Source organism: Coregonus clupeaformis, chromosome 3 (assembly GCF_020615455.1).
Source record: "Coregonus clupeaformis isolate EN_2021a chromosome 3, ASM2061545v1, whole genome shotgun sequence".
Lineage (NCBI taxonomy): Eukaryota > Metazoa > Chordata > Actinopteri > Salmoniformes > Salmonidae > Coregonus > Coregonus clupeaformis.
The window spans coordinates 35,199,815-35,219,815 of NC_059194.1; the positions used below are offsets into that span (position 1 = coordinate 35,199,815).

At 41.8% G+C, this 20,001-nt stretch overlaps 1 pseudogene; it reads right to left on the bottom strand.

Moving 5' to 3' along the window:
• Positions 1-19,649, bottom strand: part of LOC121545512 — a 124,904-nt pseudogene extending 105,255 nt beyond the window's left edge.
• Positions 19,650-20,001: the final 352 nt, after the last annotated feature.

Here is a 20,001-nt window from a genome sequence, read left to right on the forward strand (position 1 = left end):
CTGAGCTACATCCCTGCCAGCCATTCCCTCCCCTACCTTGGACAATTGTGCGCCGCCCCGGCTACGACAGGTCCTGTATTCGAACTAGGATTTCTAATGGCACAGCTAGCATTGCGATTCAGTGCCTTAGACCACTGCGCCACTCGGGAGAACACCATACCTACTGTGAAGCATGGGGGTGGAAACATCATGCTTTGGGGCTGTTTTTCTGCAAAGGGACCAGGACGACTGATCCGTGTAAAGGAAAGAATGAATGGGGCCATGTATCGTGAGATTTTGAGTGAAAACCTCCTTCCATCAGCAAGGGCATTGAAGATGAAACGTGGCTGGGTCTTTCAGCATGACAATGATCCCAAACACACCGCCCGGGCAACGAAGGAGTGGCTTCGTAAGAAGCATTTCAAGGTCCTGGAGTGGCCTAGCCAGTCTCCAGATCTCAACCCCATAGAAAATCTTTGGAGGGAGTTGAAAGTCCGTGTTGCCCAGCGACAGCCCCAAAACATCACTGCTCTAGAGGAGATCTGCTTGGAGGAATGGGCCAAAATACCAGCAACAGTGTGTGAAAACCTTGTGAAGACTTACAGAAAACGTTTGACCTGTGTCATTGCCAACAAAGGGTATATAACATTTATTATTAGTATTGAGAAACTTTTGTTATTGACCAAATACTTATTTTCCACCATAATTTGCAAATAAATTCATTAAAAATCCTACAATGTGATTTTCTGGAAAAAAAATTCTCATTTTGTCTGTCATAGTTGACGTGAACCTATGATGAAAATTGTTTACAGACACATTTTAAGTGGGAGAACTTGCACAATTGGTGGCTGACTAAATACTTTTTTTCCCCACTGTAAGTGAAATAATCTGTCTGTAAACAATTGTTGGAAAAATTACTTGTGTCATGCACATAGTACCGACTTGCCAAAACTATAGTTTGTTAACAAGAAGTTTGTGGAGTGGTTGAAAAACAAGTTTTAATTACTCCAACCTAACTGTATGCAAACTTCCAACTTCAAACGTAATGTCTTCGTGTCAAGTAAGGTTCAAAATGATCTTTATCGATTTATGATATTTCTCCATTGAAAATCGAAGCGTCATTTTCATGAAGGCATAAAAATATCAACAGAACACTACCTGTTGTCACATGAGCAAAGAAGCACCAGTGTGATCTCTAATTCAGTTTAATATCTAATTTAACAAGCTTTTATCAATGAGGAGGTTCTCATCACAAATTCTCAGGAGGTTGTGAGTGGTTGTTGTGACCCACTCAGTGGTAATGTGATTGTTGAAAGTCATGCCCGCCCTCTCATTAGGTTCATCAAGGGGAGCTGAGACAAGACTCTGCCTCCAGAAGAACTAGGGTATTGGCAGGTTGGAGTCATTTGACGTTGAGCAGTCCTCTCCTGGGACCCCGATTCTCATCTGAAGTTGTACCACATTATTCAACGCCTTTTTGAACACGTAAACAATGAGGGATTTGAAGCTTAGAAGTCAATTTTATCATAGTCTCAATGGGAATTGTAAATCATAAAATTGCATACATACACAAACTCCTAGTTGGGTTTATTCCCTACTTTTGATGCTTTTGATCTTGCCATCAATTTCTGGCACATCACTGGTTGGTATCATCCCATCCTATATTTCATCACATATTCCCAGCACAGTGATTAGAATGTGTGACTAGACAGACATTTCTCATGTGACATGACATGGGACAAAGTCTTGCATCATTGTTAAGTTCATTAAAAAAATCATCAACATCTTTATGTGTTGATCTTTACTATTTAGTGGAGCTGTTGCATACTTGAACAGCTTTGCTGCATGTAATCACATAGAAACATAGATACACTTACTTCACAAACAGCATTTCAGTATTTTCACAGTACTGACAATTAACAAGTATAACTTGTAGGACATGTTTACCACTTTCTCATGTGCACCACACAATCCAATCCGAATTCGTTGATTTTGCTGAAATGTTTTATTTTTCTTATTTTTTTAATAACTTGACATTGTAAAGTCTAATTGTGACAGAGTAAAATAAGGGATCTTTCTGAAAAGAGAATAAGCCAGCTGTTTAATAAGATTAAGCTTGTATTTGACCCTTTGCTTCTTCTTCCTCTTGAGGAGAATACTTGAAATCAATAGGCATTTACATCACATGTTATTGAGTACTGTTTTCCACTACTGACTTTCTTAGAGATGCCATTGAGGTCCAATGTGCCCCTCACATATGGTGTATTTACTGAAAAAGAACTGTAAAAGTATCAGTACTAGTATCTCATTCCATTTTCAGATCGACACTCAATTGAAAAAAAAAACTACATTTGTTGAAACCAAATATATGATTCAATGCCAACTGTTATATTTGAATATTAATACACCTATATTTCAAGTTGCAACATATTTCTTTCAACACTCAAATTAGTTTTCCCCTTTTGTTAAACCTATTAAATAACATAAATACAAAAATAAATATACATACAGTGTATATACACTACCAGTCAAAAGTTTGGACACACCTAATCATGCAAGGGTTTTTCTTTATTTTTACTGTTTATACATTTAATAATGTATTGGAATAACATTGTGCAGGTTCCCGCAAGACATTGTGAGGTTTCACACAGTACTAAGGGTAAAGAGTGCGAGAAAAGCAGGAGACAGGCTGACAGGCAGGGAGACAGACAAATTCTTGGTGCTATGTTATAACAGCAGGCCTAGGGAGGAGGAAGACAGAGTGAAGGCACACAGCAAACCTTCTTGTTTCTTTACCTGTTTTCACCTACACACACACATTTCCACACTTTTATTACCCTCGGGTCCAGTGGACCCAAACACCACATATGTAATATAAATGTGTAGGGGGGTGCACAGTGTGCACTCAATTAAAATGTGTTATTTTACATGTTCTTCACAGAAAATGAGCCAAGGCCAATGAGTCTCAGGTTGAAAAAATAATTCATTGTATCATTTCTCTTTTAGTAAACATTGAAAATGGGTCCCACAGACCCGAACACCACACAAGGGTTAAGTAAAAATAATGTTACATTCTGAATACTTAGCAGGACAGACAATGGTCGAATTCATATACTTATCAAGAAAACATCCCTGGTCATCCCTACTGCCTCTGATCTAGTGGACTCACTAAACACAAATGCTTCGTTTGTAAATTATGTCTGAGTGTTGGAGTGTGCCCCTGGCTATCCGTAAATAAAAAAAGCAGAAAATTTGTGGTGTCTGGTTTGCTTACTATAAGGAATTTGAAATGATTCATACTTTTACTTTTGAGTGTATATAAGTATATTTTATATTTGAGTAATTACATTTACTTTTGATACTTAAGTATATTTAAAACCAAATACTTTTAGACTTTTATTCAAGTAGTATTTTACTTGGTGACTTTCACTTTTACTAGAGTCAATTTCTATTAAGGTAGCTTTTATCTTTTACTCTAGTTTGACAATTGGGTACTTTTTCGACCACCGCTTATACAGAAAACGAGCCTAAAACCCCAGAGAGCAAGCAATGTAGATGTAGAGGCACGGTGGCTAGGAAAAACTCCCTAGAAAGGCAGGAACATAGGAAGAAACCTAGAGGGGAACCAGGCTCTGAGGGGTGGCCAGTCCTCTTCTGGCTGTGCTGGGTGGAGATTATAAGAGTACATGGCCATTAAGGCCAGCTCATTCTTCAAGATGTTCAAACGTTCATAGAAGACCAGCAGGGTCAAATAATAATCACAGTGGTTGTAGAGGGTGCAAGAGATCAGCACCTTGGGAGTTAATGTCAGTTGACCTTTCATAGCCAAGCATTTAGAGGCTGAGACAGCATGTGCGGGGGATGGGGTTCCAGTGAACAGGTCAGGGTTCCATGGCCATAGACAGAACAGCAGAAACTGGGTCAGCAGCACAACCAGGTGGACTAGGGACAGGGACAGCCAGGAGTCATCAGGCCAGGTAGTCCTGAGGTATGGTCCTAGGGCTCAGGTTCTCTGGGAGGGAAGAGAGAGAGCGAGAGAGAGAGAGAGAGAGAGAGAGAGAGAGAGAGAGAGAGAGAGAGAGAGAGAGAGAGAGAGAGAGAGAGAGAGAGAGAGAGAGAGAGAGAGAGAGAGAGAGCAACCAGTGAAGAACAAACACCATTGTAAATACAACCCATATTTATGTTTATTTATTTTCCCATTTGTACTTTAACTATTTGCACATTGTTACAACACTGTATATATACATAATATGACATTTGAAATGTCTTTATTCTTTTGAAACTTCTGAGTGTAATGTTTACTGTTAATATTTATTGTTTATTTCACTTTTGTTTACTATCTACTTCACTTGCTTTGGCAATGTTAACACACGTTTCCCATGCCAATAAAGCCCTTAAATTGAAATTGAATTGAAATTGAGAGAGAGAGAGAGAGAGAGAGAGAGAGAGAGAGAGAGAGAGAGAAGATTGGAGAATTAGAGGGAGCATATCTAAGATCACACAGGACACCAGATAAGACATGAGAATTACACCAGATATAACAGACTGACCCTAGTTTCCGGCACATAGACTATTGCAGCATATATACAGGAGACTGAGACAGAGGGGGTCGGGGGAGACTGCGGCCCCATCCAAAGTTACCCCTGGACTGGGACAACCAGGCAGGATATAACCCTATCCACTTTGGCAAAGCACATCCCCCACACACTAAAGGGATATCAACAGGCCACTAACTTACTACCCTAAGACAAGGCCGAGTATAGCCCACAAAGATCTCCCCAACGCACGAGCCCGAGGACAGGAAGGATGGAAGAGCACGAGCAACCCAGTGAATCAGACCCGATAATAGGGTCAGAGGTAGAGAATCCCAGGGGAGATAGGGGAGCCGGCCAGGCAGACACAGCAAGGGTGGTTCATCACTCCAGTGCCTTGCCGTTCGCCGTCACACCCCTGGGCCACACTACAATCAATCATAGGACCCACTGAAGAGATGAGTCTTCAGTAAAGACTTAAAGGTGAAGATGGCGTATTGAACACACAGCGGTGTGAATCACCTCGAGATAAAAACGTAATATTCAATATCAGTAAGTTAGACTAAATATTAGCACTTCATATACTCATGGGTAATAACATTCAATCTGGATAATAACACAAAACAAATCATAAGGCTAGAGAAATGTATCGACAAATATTACAACAACAAGCAACACTCAAACATGACGGAGGATAAACGAGGAGAATCAATCTCCAAGAGAAAACACGACTCCTCGACGGATACAGATGATTTATGCTTTTTACTACTGGGACTGGTAAGTGTGGAAAGCGATCTGTTGAAGTCGATAAATGACAAAATGGGCATACTAGAGTTGGTCAGTAAGGATGTAAAGGAGTTGAAGGAGAGTCTTGAAATTAGTGACAAAAAAGCTGCGATAATGGAGAAAGATACTAAAAAGCTAAAAGGGACAGTCACTAAGATAGAAACAGACGTTAAGGGACTTAAAAAGGAGAACAACTTTCTGAGAGAAGCCTTGCTAGACATACAGACTAGATCGATGAGAGAAAATCTAGTACTTACGGGTATCCAAGAAAAAGATGGAGAGGTTACCGAAGAAATTGTGAAGGACTTCTTTCTTACAGCGCTTCAAATCCCACTCGATGCTGTCGATAAAATCCAACTCGAACGTGTACACCGTTTCAGACAAAGAGGACAGAGATATGAGCGTCCAATCGTTGCCAAATTTGCTTTCTTTAAGGATAAAGTAATGGTTAAAAGCCTAAGTAAAAGACTTGCTGACACGAAAATAGGCATGAATGATCCATTCCCGAGGGAGATTGCAGAACGGCGCAAAGTTCTGTACCCAATTTTCAAGGAAAATAGATTAAAAGGGAATCGTGTTGCTCTTGTAGTCGATAAACTTCATATTGACAACCAAATGTTCTGCGACACAAAGACTACTCCATGGCCATTTTGAAAGTTCTAAAAATAATACATCTTCAAATATAACTAATTAGAACACAAGTACTCAATCAACATAGTGGAGATAAAAACTTAGCAAACAGAAGACATAGAAGGCACAGTATGTGGGTATGTGTGGATGTATTGTGATGGAAGTTGTGGTGTGCGTTTTTGTGTTTGGAAAAGTTTGGCGTTAAGTGAGTAAGAAAGGAAATGGTTGCATATCCCAGAATCAACGTGTGTCTGTGAGCAGGGGTTGTGAGAGAGAGCTTTCAATTTTGTGCAGATGAGGGATATACATTTTAAAATAAAGTATACATTATTATTATTTTATTGTCCTATCATGATGGAACAGTTCCCAACACCATATCCTAGACACCCACCTGAGCGACCCATACACCAAAGAGAAGTCCCCATCTGTTTTAAGGTCCTGCTGTAAGTTGCCTATATGCAGCCAAAACAGAAAGATAAATGCAGTCAGAGACCTACTGGAGCAGCACCGCCCCCTCAAGATTCTGAGCCTGCCTGGCAGGGTTGGTCCTACAAAGCCAGAGCCCCCTGATGGGAGATCATAATATACAAGGAAATTCTCAAAGCTGCTAATGAAAACCTTGACGACCTTGTACCTAGCCGGTGGGGATTCCATTGGGGTACCCCCAGCCAGGTAGTGGCAGTGCTGGCAACACTGGCTGCAGTAACCCATGGGGAGGGGGTCACACTCGGACAATCAGAGAGGGGGCATATTATTGTGGCCCTGGTGCACAAAATAATCAAAGGTCTGACTGCATGGAGATGCTTGGGAAAAATGGTTACAATGGGGGACCAGAGTGTTTCAGGGGAAGAGGGTGGATCTGATCTCCATCACCTAGGACTTGACATAGGTTAATCAAATCTACATTTTTTGTAAATTTTTGCTCAATCTTGCATGCTTTCTCAAACAGCTGTAACTGTATATGCATTTGTAAATCAGGTCCTTTCTTGAGTTGGGCTCTGGGATGAAACAACCGTTGAGCATCAGAGCTTATGGTTGATTGTGGAGGAAAGGGGTTGAGTGTGTAAGAGTATGTGCCTGTGTGTGTGTATCCCACATCTGTTGCAAGGGGGTAAGGATGTTAGGGAGAATATAGGATGAACCACAATAATTGTTTGTTAAAATAATAATTGCTTGACAAAAATGTAATATAATACAATGGCAATCCGGGTTATAGGTAACAATATTTTGCATGAACTGCCGACAGTATTACGCATATTAATTGATAATAATGGTAATTAAGATATGCAAGATATTTGAATAGATATATATTTTTAATAGCTATATATACACTGCTCAAAAAAATTAAGGGAACACTTAAACAACACAATGTAACTCCAAGTCAATCACACTTCTGTGAAATCAAACTGTCCACTTAGGAAGCAACACTGATTGACAATACATTTCACATGCTGTTGAGCAAATGGAATAGACAACAGGTGGAAATTATAGGCAATTAGCAAGACACCCCCAATAAAGGAGTGGTTCTGCAGGTGGTGACCACAGACCACTTCTCAGTTCCTATGCTTCCTGGCTGATGTTTTGGTCACTTTTGAATGCTGGCGGTGCTTTCACTCTAGTGGTAGCATAAGACGGAGTCTACAACCCACACAAGTGGCTCAGGTAGTGCTGCTCATCCAGGATGGCACATCAACGCGAGCTGTGGCAAGAAGGTTTGCTGTGTCTGTCAGCGTAGTGTCCAGAGCATGGAGGAGCTACCAGGAGACAGGCCAGTACATCAGGAGACGTGGAGGAGGCCATAGGAGGGCAACAACCCAGCAGCAGGACTGCTACCTCCGCCTTTGTGCAAGGAGGAGCAGGAGGAGCACTGCCAGAGCCCTGCAAAATTACCTCCAGCAGGCCACAAATGTGCATGTGTCTGCTCAAACGGTCAAAAACAGACTCCATGAGGGTGTTATGAGGGCCCGACGTCCACAGGTGTGGGTTGCGCTTACAGCCCAACACCGTGCAGGACATTTGGCATTTGCCAGAGAACACCAAGATTGGGAAATTCGCCACTGGCGCCCTGTGGTCTTCACAGATGAAAGCAGGTTCACACTGAGCACGTGACAGACGTGACAGAGTCTGGAGATGCCGTGGAGAACGTTCTGCTGCCTGCAACATCCTCCAGTATGACCGGTTTGGCAGTGGGTCAGTCATAGTGTGGGGTGGCATTTCTTTAGGGGGCCGCACAGCCCTCCATGTGCTCGCCAGAGGTAGCCTGACGGCCATTAGGTACCGAGATGAGATCCTCAGACCCCTTGTGATACCATATGCTGGTGCGGTTGGCCTTGGGTTCCTCCTAATGCAAGACAATGCCAGACCTCATGTGACTGGAGTGTGTCAGCAGTTCCTGCAAGAGGAAGGCATTGATGCTATGGACTGGCCCGCCCGTTCCCCAGACCTGAATCCAATTGAGCACATCTGGGACATCATGTCTCGCTCCATCCACCAACGCCACGTTGCACCACAGACTGTCCAGGAGTTGGCAGATGCTTTAGTACAGGTCTCAGAGGAGATCCCTCAGGAGACCATCCGCCACCTCATCAGGAGCATGCCCAGGCGTTGTAGGGAGGTCATACAGGCACGTGGAGGCCACACACACTACTGAGCCTCATTTTGACTTGTTTTAAGGACATTACATCATAGTTGGATCAGCCTGTAGTGTGGTTTTACACTTTAATTTTGAGTGACTCCAAATCCAGACCTCCATGGGTTGATAAATTTGATTTCCATTGATAATTTTTGTGTGATTTTGTTGTCAGCACATTCAACTATGCAAAGAAAATAGTATTTAATAAGATTATTTCATTCATTCAGATCTAGGATGTCTTATTTTAGTGTTCCCTTTATTTTTTTGAGCAGTGAGAGCATTGGAAATGCTTTTGGCGGTTGACCTGCTTCTGTTTTGTGGGTGGCACTGTGGGCTGTTTTCGAAGGATGGGTCCTGGCCTCTCAGGGGGTCTGGGGATCCGAGGGGACGGGGGTGGTATGCCGATCACTGGGATGACAACCCAATTTGGGATGGGGAAGGGCTTTAGCGGGGGGAATAGTGGAGAATAATTGGAGGGTTACTTAGTAGCAATGCAAATATCATGGTACAGCTATATGGACACTCAATCACTATTTATTTTTTTAGGTAAATTTACAAACATATATTATGATAAACAGATTTGAAACTTGTATCTCATTATGGTAAGTGGTGAAATAAGTATAGCCAGTTATAATTGTAATGGCTTAGCAGATAATAACAAAAGAAGAACAATATTTACATTTTGATCCGGAAGTGCACATTTTCCAAACGGATCGGCAAGGTAGATGGATGATTTTAAATATGTTATCGGACCATAAACAGATATGGCTCATTAACCTTTACGGACCAAATAATGATGATCCACACTTCTTTGACAATATACAGTGGCTTGCGAAAGTATTCACCCCCCTTGGCATTTTTCCTATTTTGTTGCCTTACAACCTGGAATTAAAATGGACATACCATAGGTACAGCAAATCCCCTTATTGTATGGGACACCTTTAAATGTGCCTTTAGAGGCCATGCAATTCAGTACTCATCTCGAAAACAAAAGCAATTTAGGTCAAAAGAGTCCATACTAACAAAGGAAATAGAAGGTCTAACAGAACAGACAGATAGCAATAAAAACTGTAACATAGAGGCTCAGAATGAATTAGAGGAAAAACAGAAAGAAATTGAGAAACTTATTCAGGAAAGATCAAGTGTAATATATTCTAAAAATAAAGCAAACAGGATGGAATATGGGGAAAAATGCACCAAATTATCTTTTAATCTTCAACATAGGAATGCTACCAAAAATAATTTACTGAAACTGGTTACAAATGACAGAGTCACCCATGATTCACCAAATTATATTTTGAAGGAGGAAGCAAAGTACTTTAAGCATATGTTTTCGTTTCAGTCGCCTCCATCTCCTTTTTCTATTGATCATGCAAAGTTAACAGCCATACAGAAAGACTCATGTGAAGGTAAAATCACAGAGGAGGAATTTCTGGATGCAATTAAAGACTTTAAGTCCGGGAATACTCCAGGGTTGGATGGCATACCAGTCGAGGTATACCAAACCTTTTTTGATATACTCAGAGGACCGTTATTAGCATGTTTTAACCACTCCTATGTAAATGGTAGATTATCAGACACTCAAGAAGAATAATAAATAATAATAATATGCCATTTAGCAGACGCTTTTATCCAAAGCGACTTACAGTCATTCGTGCATACATTTTTGTGTATGGGTGGTCCCGGGGATCGAACCCACTACCTTGGCGTTACAAGCGCCGTGCTCTACCAGCTGAGCTACAGAGGACCACGAAGAAGAAGAAGGTCTGATTTCATTATCAATGAAACAGTATACAAGTGTGAAACATAAAGATCCAGTCCATTTGAAAAAATTGGAGGCCCCTTACACTTCAGTGTTGTGATGCAAACATTCTAGCAAAATGTATAGTGCATATAATTAAAAAGGTATTGTCAGACATTATTCATTCTAATCAGACAGGTTTTTTACATGGACGATACATTGGAGATAATATAAGGCAGGTACTGGAAACAATAGAACACTATGAAAAATCTGGGAAATCAGGGCTGCTATTGATAGCAGACTTTGAAAAGGCATTTGATAAAGTACGACTGGAGTAACCCTAGGTGTAAAATAGTAAATAATAGCTATTTCTCCGAAAGTTTTAAACTGTCAAGAGGAGTAAAACAAGGTTCTCCTATATCAGCATATCTATTTATTATGGCCATCGAAATGTTTGCTATTAAAATCAGAATCAACATTAATATAACCGGATTAGAAATCCAAGGCTTAAAAACAAAGGTGTCATTGTTCGCTGATGATTCATGTTTTCTTTTAAATCCATAACTTGAATCCCTCCTCAGCTTCATAGAGGATCTAGATACATTTTCTAACCTCTCTGGATTACAACCAAATTATCATAAATGTACTATATTACGTATTGGATCAGTAAAAAAAAATCACCCTGATTAACTCTTTAGTATTATCCCAGTTTACCTGTTTGCTAATGGTCTTGCCTACGCCTAGCGAACAGTTTTTTAAATTATATGGAGAAAAAAATATTCCATTTAATTTGAAACGGCAAGCCAGACAAAATTAAACGGGCCTATTTATATAATGAATATGAATTCGGAGGACAGAAATTATTACATATTAAAGCATTAGACCTATCACTAAAAGCTTCCGTCATACAAAAGTTATACTTAAATCTGAACTGGTTCTCTAGCAAATTAGTAAGATTGTCTCACCCCATGTTCAAGAATGGCCTTTTTCCCTTCATTCAGATTAAAACCTCTCACTTTCAGTTATTTTAAAAGGAAATCATCTCCCAAATATCACTATTTCTAAAACAAGCCATAGAAAGTTGGTTGCAATTTCAAGGTAATCCTCCAGAAACGACAGAACAAATAATGCAACAAATATTGCGGTTAAACTCAAATATACGAATTGATAAAAAAACATTATAAAAAAATAAAAAAATTAAAATAAAGGTATAATCTAAATAAATGATATCATAGGTAGGACTGGTGGAGTTATGTCGCACATGCAGCTAACAAATCATATGGAAATGTCTGCTCTACCCAATATTACAACCAAATAATTGCAGCATTACCGCAAATATGGAAGAGGAAAGTGGAAGGGGGAAAAACTAAGGAACTTATCTGTCGGCCCTGCATTAAAGAACATAATTTGTTAAAGAAAATTCTGATGAATAACAAAGTATACCAGTTTAATTTAAGGACCATAGCATTGACAGCCGTCCCATATAGATTGCAAAGTAGTTGGGAAGAGATTTTTGACGTACTGATTCCATGGTACAGTGTTTATGAACTGATACGCAAAACGACGGCGGATTCAAATTTTAGAATTGTTCAATTTAAATTATTATACAAAATTCTTGCTGCCAATAGAATGTTATTTATACGGGGGATACAATCTTCCCAGCTCTGCAGATTTTGCTGCAAAGAGACAGAATCATTAGATCATTTGTTTTGGTACTGTCCATTTGTAGCTTGTTTTTGGTCACAGGTCCAGGAATGGCTGAAGGATTGCAACATTTACCTGAAGCTAACCCTGCATATAGCACTACTGGGTGATCTGAAAAGTCATAGTCAATCGATCAATAATATAATCATAATTTTAGCAAAACAAATGTTTATTTTCAATTTACAATCTGTAGAAACAATGAGAATAGAAGGGTTCAGAACTTTTGTGAAACATCACAGTACAGTTGAAAAATACAGTATATGGCAAATAGAAATCAAATATGGATGGTGTTAAGAGATAGATTGGAGGTGTTGAATGGAGCTGAAGGATGGGACTAATAACAACAAACAACAATTAATAACAACAAGATAACTAATGTAATGGTTAGCTAGTATGCTAACTATTCTAGCTAACTAACTGGATGAATAAGTTGACGACGGACTCGCTCAAGCTGTCGGGACTAACCCACAATGTTAGACACGGACACGAATGATCTGTTTGGCGTGTTGACACACTGGTGGTTTGTTGTGGCCGAGAATTGGTGCTAAACCGTGTTGTTGGAGTCCGGCATGCTAGTTGGCTGTGGCGTCAAATTACTAGGTGCCCTGGACGGTTTTCACGGAAGAATACTGTACCAAGTTAGCTAGCTGAATAAACTAAGTTAGTCTATTCCTAGAAAACATTGAACCGCTGTAGTTTACAACAATTATAGTTTCTGAGGTGGAAGTTGGAAGAGTTATATTTGGGTGCTTCAGTGAAACGTAAGTGAGGGAGGCCCCGCTCTCTCGCTTTCCCAGATGTTTAGTTCATTTCATTCCGATCTCCTTTGCTTTATTGTAGCCATTTTCTGTAGCCTGTCAACTATGCCTCTGTCTATCCCTGTTCTCTCCTCTCCGCACAGGCTATACAAACGCCTCACACCGCGTGGCTGCTGCCTCTCTAACCTGGTGGTCCCTGCACGCACGACCCACGTGGAGTTCCAGGTCTCCGGCAGCCTCTGGAACTGCTGTTCTGCGGCCAACAAGGCAGAGTTCATCTCAGCTTATGCTACCCTCCAGTCCCTCGACTTCTTGGCACTGACAGAAACATGGATAACCACTGAAAACACTGCTACTCCTACTGCTCTCTCATCATCTGACCATGTGTTCTCGCATACCCCGAGAGCATCTAGTCAGCGGGGTGGTGGCACAGGAATCTTCATCTCTCCCAAGTGGACATTCTCTCTTTTTTTCCCCCCTGACCCATCGGTCTATCTCCTCATTTGAATTCCATGCTGTCACAGTCACTAGCCCATTCAAGCTTAACATCCTTGTCATTTATCGCCCTCCAGGTTCCCTTGGAGAGTTCATCAATGAGCTTGATGCCTTGATAAGTTCCTTTCCTGAGGATGGCTCACCCCTCACAGTTCTGGGTGACTTCAACCTCCCTACGTCTACCTTTGACTAATTTCTCTCTGCCTCCTTCTTTCCACTCCTCTCCTCTTTTGACCTCACACTCTCACCGTCCCCCCCTACTCACAAAGCTTGACCTCATCTTTACTCCTGAGTGGCGCAGTGGTCTAAGGCACTGCATCGCAGTGCTAACTGTGCCACTAGAGATCCTGGTTTGAATCCAGGCTCTGTCGCAGCCGGCCGCGACCGGGAGACCGGCACAATTGGCCCAGCGTCGTCCAGGGTAGGGGAGGGAATGGCCGGCAGGGATGTAGCTCAGTTGATAGAGCATGGCGTTTGCAATGCCAGGGTTGTGGGTTCTTTTCCCACGGGGGGCCAGTATAAAAAAAATAAAATAATAATAATAATAATATATGTATTCACTAACTGTAAGACGCTCTGGATAAGAGCGTCTGCTAAATGACTAAAATGTAAATGTAAATGTACTAGATGCTGTTCTTCTACTAAACTCCCCTCCATGTCTCCGACCACTACTTTGTATCCTTTTCTTTCTCGCTCTCCTCCAACACTACTCACTCTGCCCCTACACAGATGGTAATGCGCCGTCGCAACCTTCGCTCTCCCTCTCCCGCTACTCTCTCCTCTTCCATCCTATCATCTCTTCCCTCTGCTAAATCCTTCTCCCTCCAATCTCCTGATTCTGCCTCCTCAACCCTCCTCTCCTCCCTTTCTGCATCCTTTGACTCTCTATGTCCCCTATCCTCCCGGCCGGCTCGGTCCTCCCCTCCTGCTCCGTGGCTTGACGACTCATTGCGAGCTTACAGAACAGGGCTCCGGGCGGCCGAGTGGAAATGGAGGAAAACTAGGCTTCCTGCGGAATTGGCATCTTTTCACTCCCTCCTCTCTACATATTCTTCATCTGTTTCTGCTGCTAAAGCCACTTTCTACCACTCTAAATTCCAAGCATCTGCCTCTAACCCTAGGAAGCTCTTTGCACCCTTCTCCTCCCTGCTGAATCCTCCCCCCCCTCCCTCTCTGTGGATGACTTCGTCAACCATTTTGAAAAGAAGGTTGACGACATCCGATCCTCGTTTGTTAAATCAAATGACACTGCTGGTCCTGCTCACACTGCCCTACCCTATGCTTTGACTTCTTTCTCCCGTCTCTCTCCAGATGAAATCTTGCGACTTGTGACGGCCGGTCGCCCAACAACCTGCCCGCTTGACCCTATCCCCTGCTCTCTTCTCCAGACCATCTCCAGTGACCTTCTCCCTTACCTCACCTCGCTCATCAACTCATCCTTGACCGCTGGCTATGTCCCTTCCGTCTTCAAGCAAGCGAGAGTTGCACCCCTTCTCAAAAAACCAACACTTGATCCCTCTGATGTCAACCATTACAGACCAGTATCCCTTCTTTCTTTTCTCTCCAAAACTCTTGAGCGTGCCGTCTTTAGCCAACTCTCTTGCTATTTCTCTCAGAATGACCTTCTTGATCCAAACCAGTCAGGTTTCAAGACTGATCATTCAACTGAGACTGCTCTTCTCTGTGTCACGGAGGCTCTCTGCACTGCTAAAGCTAACTCTCTCTCCTCTGCTCTTGTCCTTCTAGACCTGTCTGCTGCCTTTGATACTGTGAACCATCAGATCCTCCTCTCCACCCTCTCCGAGTTGGGCATCTCTGGCGCGGCTCACTCTTGGATTGCGTCATACCTGACCGGTCGCTCCTACCAAGTGGCGTGGCGAGAATCTGTCTCCGCACCACGTGCTCTCACCACTGGTGTCCCCCAGGGCTCAGTTCTAGGCCCTCTCCTATTCTCGCTATACACCAAGTCACTTGGCTCTGTCATATCCTCACATGGCCTCTCCTATCATTGCTACGCTGACGACACACAACTAATCTTCTCCTTTCCCCCTTCTGATAACCAGGTGACAAATCACATCTCTACATGTCTGGCAGACATATCAGTGTGGATGACGGATCACCACCTCAAGCTAAACCTCGGCAAGACGGAGCTGCTCTTCCTCCCGGGGAAGGACTGCCCGTTCCATGATCTCGCCATCACGGTTGACAACTCCATCGTGTGAAGAGCCTTGGCGTGACCCTGGACAACACCCTGTCGTTCTCCGCTAACATCAAGGCGGTGACCCGATCCTGTAGGTTCATGCTCTACAACATTCGGAGAGTACGACCCTGCCTTACAAAGGAAGCGGCACAGGTCCTAATCCAGGCACTTGTCATCTCCCGTCTGGATTACTGCAACTCGCTGTTGGCTGGGCTCCCTGCCTGTGCCATTAAACCCCTACAACTCATCCAGAATGCCGCAGCCCGTCTGGTGTTCAACCTTCCCAAGTTCTCTCACGTCACCCCGCTCCTCCGCACACTCCACTGGCTTCCAGTTGAAGCTTGCATCTGCTACAAGACCATGGTGCTTGCCTACGGAGCTGTGAGGGGAACGGCACCTCCGTACCTTCAGGCTCTGATCAGTCCCTACACCCAAACGAGGGAAATGCGTTCATCCACCTCTGTACTGCTGGCCCCCCTAACTCTGCGGAAGCACAGTTCCCGCTCAGCCCAGTCAAAGCTGTTCGCTGCTCTGGCACCCCAATGGTGGAACAAGCTCCCTCATGACCCCAGGACAGCGGAGTCACTCACCACCTTCCGGAGACACTTAAAACCCCACCTCTTTAAGGAATACCTGGGATAGGGTAAAGTAATCCTTCTACCCCCCCTTACCCCACCCCACCCCAAAAATAAAAAATAACATATTGTAAAGTGGTTATCCCACTGGCTATAAGGTGAATGCATCAATTTGTAAGTCGCTCTGGATAAGAGCGTCTGCTAAATGACGTAAATGTAAATGTAATACTGTGTCCATAATAAGTATATAGGTTATAGGTTGAGAGCTTTTGTGAAAGAGCACAGTTAGAAAGATATGGCATATAGAAGCAAACCGGATGGACATCATGAAAATGATCGGAGAGGTTGAGGGTAGATGATGTTCAGGAGTAAAAACAAACAAAATAGAATTATTGTAAAATTGACTATGTCCATAAAATGTATATAGTATGTATAAGTTGAAAGTATAGTCCTAAGCGTTGTTGTTTACTAGTTTACTCCAATTAGGGAAGGGGTGGTTGGGTTGGAAAGTAATAAAGGGAAATATATTTATTTAAGGTTTATGTATATATATATATATATATATATATATATATATATATATATATTTGTATTTATATGTATGTATGTGTATATGTATGTGTATGTACACTACCATTCAAAAGTTTGGGGTCACTTAGAAATGTCATTTTTTTGTCCATTAAAATCACATAAAATTGATCAGAAATACAGTGTAGACATTGCTAAAGTAGTAAATGGCCATTGTAGTTGGAAATGGCTGATTGTTAATGGAATATCTACATAGGCGTACAGAGGCCTATTATCAGCAACCATCAGCCCTGTGTTCCAATGGCACGTTGTGTTTGATAATCCAAGTTTATCATTTTAAAAGGCTAATTGATTATTAGAAAACCCTTTTGCAATTATGTTAGCACAGCTGAAAACTGTTGTGCTGATTAAAGAAGCAATAAAACTGGCCTTCTTGAGACTAGTTGAGTATCTGGAACATCAGCAATTGTGGGTTCGATTACATCCTCAAAATGGCCAGAAACAAATAACTTTCTTCTGAAACTCGTCAGTCTATTCTTGTTCTGAGAAATGAAGACTATTCTATGCGAGAAATTGCCAAGAAACTGAAGATCTTGTGCAACTCTGTGTACTACTCCCTTTACAGAACAACGCAAACTGGCTCTAACCAGAATAGAAAGAGGAGTGGGAGGCCCCGGTGCACAACAGAGAAAGAGGACAAATACATTAGAGTGTCTAGTTTGAGAAACAGACACCTCACAGGTCCTCAACTGGCAGCTTCATTAAATAGTGACCCGCAAAACACCAGTCTCAACATCAACAGTGAAGAGGCGACTCCGGGATGCTGACCTTCTAGGCAGAGTTGCAAAGAAAAAGCCATAACTCAGACTGCCCATCTTAATCTTTTATTTTTATTGGCCAGTCTGAGATACATTGCACACACAGCTATGCAATGCTTATGCGCATAAGGTGTTGAAATTGAATTTAGAAGCTTTCATTCAATTAAAAACATATAATGTATCTGTCAAATTTCTTATTTGATTCCAAACAAATTGAATAGAATAGGTTGAATGAACCAAAGCATAATTTTGGATCATACCAATCAGAAAAAGCACTTCAGATGAACAACAGTGCCGTCCCACTTTTTACAGTGCTGCTGATGTAGCACTTCTAAGCCAGTCTTTGATTCATCCGGTCATGAACTTTATAGTTTTATTTGTCCTATTTGAGGATGCTAACATTTCTCATTTCGTAGGAAGTCCCATTCTTCAGAGTGCATACTGTATGATGTTTCATGGAAAAAAAACCTTGCTGGTTCAAAACACTCATTATGGCCTTGCAGTAGTTTCTTCACTTTCTCATTTGTGTTTGGCCCTGCAACAGCTGAAAAAGGTTCAGGAGAGACTTCTTCCATTTCGGCCTTGCATTATTTAGCAAGATGTCATACTTGGAGATGCTTCCGCAAATACATTTTTAAAGAACTGCTGGCAGGTAGTAATTAATCTACAGCTGCCATGCCAACATCAAACCAGAAAATTAAATGTATCAAAAGAGCGTCATACGTCATTCGGATTCCACTGTAGTCTGAAACGATGCCACATTTTCTGCCACATAGCACTCTCTACAAACAACTAAATTGCTCAGACAGACCATTTTTTTATTTAAAGGAAACTTGTAATGTGGCAAACTGAGGATGTGCTTTAACTAAAACAATTGTCATCACGTAATCATTTTGAAAAAATCCATAGCATTAGTATGCACATAACTGTTGCTTGACATGATTGCATACTGCTTTTATTAATATAACTTTTAATATATTACAAACTCATAATATTAACAAGTTATATACACTGAGTATACAAAACATTAGGAACACCTGCTCTTTCTATGACATAGACTGACCAGGTAAAAGCTAAGATCCCTTACTGATGTCACTTTTAAATCCACTTCAATCAGTGTAGATGAAAGGGAGGAGACAGGTTAAAAAAGTATTTGTAAGCCTTGAGACAATTGAGACATGGATTGTGTATGTGTGCCATTCAGAGCGTGAATGGACAAGACAAAGATTTAAGTGCCTTTGAACGGGGTATGGAACTGCAACACTGCTGGGTTTTTCACTCTCAACAGTTTCCTGTGTGTATCAAGAATGGTCCACCACCCAAAGGACATCAAGACAACTTGACACAACTGTGGGAAGGAAGGATTGGAGTCAACATGGGCCAGCACCCCTGTGGAATGTTTTTGACATTTTGTACAGTCCATCCCCAAATAATTTATGAGGACAAAAGGGGGTCCAACTCATGGAAGGTGTTCCTAATGTTTTGTACACTCAGTGTAGTTCAGGTATTTGTTATGGGAGCGCTCTGACATTTAAATGTCAGTTCAATATTATTTTGAGGGACAGAGGATATAATGGCGTTAGAACCACTTAATTTCTATTCATTTTGGCATTCCTTTTAGGAATAAAAAAATTATGCAACATATTATATTTAATGTTTTAAAAATGAAATACACCCATGTTGGTCCTTTGTTGTTTATTCAGACATCAATTAATGTGAAAATGTATAACTTAAGAGAAAGTATTTCTATATGTTCAATAAAAATAGTGAATATATCTCTTAAATGATGTTGCATCTCCCTTTAAGGAATGTCAATCACAGACTGCAATAGTACTCGCATGAGTGAACCCACATAACAGTCCCTGGAAAAGCAGCCTTAAAGCTTTCTTTTTCATGGTCAATGGCCTGGATGGGCCTTTCACTTCCCTAACATCCATGTCTTGCAGGAGGTTTTGGCATTTTAATTCAAATGTAATGAACGTTTTGGCACTGTGAATTGTGTTACTGTATGTGTCTTCAGGGACAAGTAGCTGATTATCAGCTCACTTCCCCTGAGCTTCTCTCTCTCTCTGGCTGGAATACAAATATGTCTTTAATGGAATAAAAATGTGTATTTACACAATTACTTAAGGTATAATAATCAGCACTGACCCAAATGATGAGATGAAAATTTGATTGAAAAATAAGAGTTTACTCCAGCAGCAGTGTGAGCTCTGAGGAGATCTCTGGCCCTGCGGCCGTAATATCCCTGGAAGCCATCTCCTTCTCCATGGGAATGGCTCTTCTTCCAGCAGCCCCCTCCTGGCCTGGGTTATACTCTTATTAATTAGACCTTCTCCTCTGAGCGTGGCCAGCAGCATTCAGACCTGCAACTGTATTGTGATAATCATCGGGGAAGGCTTGCTGTGACTGGGGGATGTGACTGGGGGATGTGACTGGGGGATGCCTGAGCGTTAGTTACAGCGTCGGGCAGAATGTTGGCATGTTACAGGCCCAAAATAAAAGCTCCATTGATTTGCCCCCTCTACAAGCATTAGCTAAGAGTTCCACCCGTGAATGCGTCCATTGTCTCCAGATGCTAGTCAATGGCAGTCTGTGAGTCCTCACAGGACAGCCCGTTTAC